Here is a 4,949-nt window from a genome sequence, read left to right on the forward strand (position 1 = left end):
GCTTAATGGTTCAATGATCTACAACAAATAGAATGAGCTTGGTGATAACTAAGCAAATACTCAATGATTTATTTGATCAACCATCACAGAATAGAACACACAGGATTGTGGGTATCAAGGCAGCAAAGGATACATCTATTCTGCCTTTTAATATCGACCAGATGAGGTATCTCAGGAGGCAGGAATTGAAGCTAATTTTGGATTCGACATGTCTCGATGACTTCCTACCTTGAAATGTGTCCTCCGAAGGCAGCATTTTCCAGTTTCGGATGCAGCCGTCAGTTCAGCGTTGATTCTGTTCCTGTATCAGACACGCTTGTTCTGTCTAGTCGTATTGGAAACATGCTTGGTTGGTATTGGGAACATGCTTGTTAAGTTATAGTTGTATTGTTGGGAACACGTTTGTCCCAGAGCTATCTGGTTGTCGTTAAAGGCAACATGATTGTTGCTACAGGTTATGTGGGTTTTGGCAACATACTTGTTTTGGTCTTTTGGTTAAGGGCAACATGCTTGTTGCTTAAGGCTTTGAGATTTTGCTATCAGTTTGTGTTGGGGGATATCAGCATATGGTTTTGTTTTGGGGGGTTATCGCTGCTCCTCCTGCTCTCATCCATGCTAGGCTGCATGGATGTGCAGGGAGTTCTTGCCCAGAACAGAACCATACCGCCAATCCAAACTGTATGCTAATTGTCAATCATCTTTGACGATAGTGGTCCTGACAGAAATTGCGTCCATGCTATTGCTGAGCACCGTGTCTATCTTGTCATGATGAAGATATATATACATTTCAATTTCAGCAGGAAACTATTACAGCTACATTATTGTTCCAGCCACAATTAATCACAACAATTTATATACAATTACAAATGATTCTATATAAATTGTCAGTTTGTTGTTTTACACACATGCACACAGACATTATTTCATACACGACATAGTCGTGAGATGCAAGAAACATAGACATATGGCAAGAAATCTGTAGACGCGCCCATAACAACAAAACACAATACTTTATTGAAAACCACAGCTGTCGTCTTTTTTTTTTCTGGCAGTGGCAGCAGATATGCGATCAAATTTCTAATTTGAGGCTGTATTACGTTGATTCTGGCACCCAACATCACAACAAGATGATATTTTAAGCTTCTTATGTAGCCGAATCTGCGCTGGTTTGAATGGGCCGCCTCCAGTTTCCCTTTTGTTTTGCTGCCTCCAGCTAGCGCTGTGATGTCAGCTGACCCTTGTTACCTGTGGTTGGCCTGGCCATGCGTCACTCACAAAACAACAGGCCAATCAGAAGAGAGGCTCATGAATATTAATTAGACAGGCCAAAATCGACCTGTTCTCAGCAGAGCTCCTGAGAGAGGAGCTGTAAAAATATATTGAGATGTTTTTTGGTACTTATACCGCAAATATATATTCTTAAGGACATCAAAACCTAAAATAAAACTCCAGAAAGGTGTAAAATATGTGACCTTTAAATAAAGTAATTCTAAAGTTTCACTTTAATCTCTCTCTGTTATAGTTCAGTTCAGCAGAAGAGATCAGAAGCAGAGTCCAGCTGTGTGTCTGGAGTGACACGTCTATGAATAAACCATTAGATTATAAGAGTGAAGATACAAAGACTGGTCTCAGGTCTAATATTTATGTAAAAGATTATTTGATTATGATAGAATACCGAAAAGACGTTGTGCTCATTAGCTAATGTAATAATGTGGTATTTCATTTTACAGCCATGAAGTCCTCAAGACGTTTAGATCAAATCTGATGAAGAGGTTTGAGTGCCTGTATGAGGGAACAGCAAAGCACGGAAACCCAACACTCCTGAATGAGATCTACACAGAGCTCTACATCACAGAGAGTGAGAGTGGAGAGATCAGTAATGAGCATGAGGTGAGACAGATTGAGACACAATCCAGGAGATGAGCAACAGAGGACGAGATCAGTAATGAGCATGAGGTGAGACAGATTGAGACACAATCCAGGAGAGCAGCAACAGAGGACACAGCCATCAAATGCAGTGACATCTTTAGAGCTTTACCTGGACAAGACAAAGCCATCAGAACTGTGCTGACAAAGGGAGTCGCTGGCATTGGAAAAACAGTCTCCGTGCAGAAGTTCATCCTGGACTGGGCTGAAGGGAAAGAGAATCAGGACGTCCAGCTCATATTTCCACTTCCTTTCAGAGAAATCAACCTGATGATGGACAAAACACTCAGTCTTTCAGATCTTCTTCATGACTTTTTCCCTGAAACTCAAAAAATGGAAATATCCAGTGATGAATATAGAATGTCGTTCATCTTTGATGGTCTGGACGAGTGTCGTCTTCCCTTAAAATTTAAAAGGAATGAGACTCTAGGGGATGCAAACAAAAAGAAATCAGTGGACGAGCTGCTGATGAACCTCATTGCGGGGCATCTGCTTCCCTCTGCTCTCATCTGGATCACTTCCAGACCAGCAGCAGCTGATCTCGTCCCCTCTGAGTGCATCCATCGAGTGACAGAGGTACGAGGCTTCAATGAGCCACAGAAGGAGGAATACTTCAGGAAGAGAATCAGTGATCAGAGTCTGGCCAACAGGATCATCTCACACCTGAAGTCATCAAGGAGCCTCCACATCATGTGCCACATCCCAGTGTTCTGCTGGATATCCGCCGCTGTTCTAGAGAAGATGTTGAGTCGAGCAAAGAGTGGAGAGATTCCCAAGACTCTCACTCAGATGTACACACACTTCCTGATGGCACAGATTAGCATCAAAGACACAAAGTATACTGAGAAGAAGGACAAAGATATGGAGATGATCTTCAAATTGGGGAAACTGGCATATGTGCAACTGAAAAAGGGAAACCTGATCTTCTATGAGGAAGACCTGAGAGAGTGTGGCATTGATGTGACAGAAGCATCAGTGTACTCAGGATTGTGCACTCAGATCTTCAGAGAGGAGTTTGGCTTGTATCAGGGGAAAGTCTTCTGCTTTGTTCATCTGAGCATTCAGGAACATCTAGCAGCTCTATATGTGCACCTCTCCTGTACAAACCACAACAGAAATGCGTTTGACCAAATCACCAAACAGAGTTTGTTGTCTAAAGTTATGGACTGGTTTCAACTCAGTTCATCAGAACATGTTTCATTATCTGAGCTGCATCAGAGAGCTGTGGATGAGGCTCTACAGAGTAAAAATGGACATCTGGATCTTTTCCTGCAGTTCCTTCTGGGTTTGTCAGTGGAGTCTCATCAGATTCTCCTACAACGAATGATGATGCTGAAAAGAAGCAGCTTTGACAGAAACGAGAACACAGTTGAGTACATCAAGATGAAGATCAGGACCATTAACTCTCCAGAGAAATCCATCAATCTGTTCCACTGTCTGAATGAACTGGGTGATCATTCACTAGTGGAGGAAATACAACAGTATCTGAAATCTGGAACAATAAAGGAAGCCAAACTCTCTTCATCTCAGTGGTCAGCTGTAATTTTTGTGATGTTAACATCAGAAAAGAAACTGGATGAGTTTGATATTAATCAATTTGTTGGAGAAAACAATAAAGCTGAAAAACTGAAGGTTCTTCAGAATCTGCTGCCTGTGATTAAAGTTCAGTAAGTATCACTGGGAACAATCACTTCACTGCTAAAGCAAAGAACATCAAAATCTCATAATAATTGAATCAGTTAATGGAGCAATATGGCAGCATACTTGAATCACACATTTTGATGACAAATTATAAATCTTCCCTGATTATTATTATTTTTAATTTCTGAAATTAATTAATTTCAAGTATTTAGCTGCTTTATAGATGTGAATAATGATGGGAATTAGGTGTGATTGGGAATAATACAAGCTGGACTCTAAAGCACCTGCCAGTCCAGTGTCTTCAACATGTAAATTAGTTTGAAACCCACAAGTTTAATGTTACAAATGAGTTAGTACTTAAATGATATTGATTTGATCCACGGTAAAGCTCTTTATTGCAAATTTGATTATTGACTTTTATTATTATTAATAAAATGAATGACATTTGCACTGTTGCACAAACTGTTGAGTCCATAGTATGTCCCACTTGTCTTTTTTGAACCTTTTTTGTCTTTTATTTTAATTTTTGTTTAATAAGTATCTTTCATCTCTCCACAGTTTGAGTGATTGTGGTGTCACAGATAAAGATTCTGCTGCTCTTACTTCAATTCTGAGATCAAACCCCTCACAGCTGATAGATCTGGATTTGTTTAATAAAAAAATCAGAGATTCAGGTGTGAAGCTTCTCTCTGCTGTACTGGAGGATCCTGGATGCAAACTAGATAAACTGTGGTAAGATCATCTCTCTCACAGTCACACGTTATCGTCTTCTGTAAGACTAAACACTTTATGTAAATTTTAGAACTACAGTTTAGTCAATTAACAATTAAACTCCGCACACCTGACAACAATAGATAGGTGCGTTGGAGGCAAAGACCAACCAGGTCAAAAAACTAAAAAGCAAAAAACAAATCCTGCACACTATGCAAAAAATATCAAAATATTTATTGACTACGTTTCGGTCGCATGTGTCGGGGTTCTGTCACTTCGGTCTAGTGTAATTCATGGTTTTGTGACAGAGCCCTGACACTCCCGTCGTGTCATTGTTTTCATGTTTTCATCATCTCGTCTGCGTGTCCTGTTTCATGTTGGAGCGTGTTGTTCAGATCCTGGCACTCATGTCTCGTTGAGTTTCAATTTCGTGTCGGGGTCCGGACACTCGCGCTCCATGTTCTGTCTGTTGTGGGAGCGTGCGGTCTCGAGTTCGCTCTTCTGTCCACGTGTGTTGTGTATTGTGTAGCACGCGGTTTGTGTTCAGCCGCGTGCTTTTCTTGTTGTCTTGTGTTGTCGTTACACGCTGCATGCTTTCATGTCTTGTTTTGTCTTGTGCTGTGTAGCATGCAGCTTGGTTTTCGCTTGCTGCATGCTGTCTTGTCTTGTGT

The 4,949-nt window shown here is 40.7% G+C and overlaps 1 pseudogene; it reads left to right on the forward strand.

Annotated features, from left to right (window-relative positions):
* Positions 1-216: 216 nt before the first annotated feature.
* On the forward strand, positions 217-4,299 carry LOC107749968 (protein NLRC3-like; annotated as a pseudogene).
* Positions 4,300-4,949: the final 650 nt, after the last annotated feature.

Source organism: Sinocyclocheilus rhinocerous, unplaced genomic scaffold (assembly GCF_001515625.1).
Source record: "Sinocyclocheilus rhinocerous isolate Xijiao unplaced genomic scaffold, SAMN03320098_v1.1 scaffold8721, whole genome shotgun sequence".
In the NCBI taxonomy this organism is placed as follows: domain Eukaryota; kingdom Metazoa; phylum Chordata; class Actinopteri; order Cypriniformes; family Cyprinidae; genus Sinocyclocheilus; species Sinocyclocheilus rhinocerous.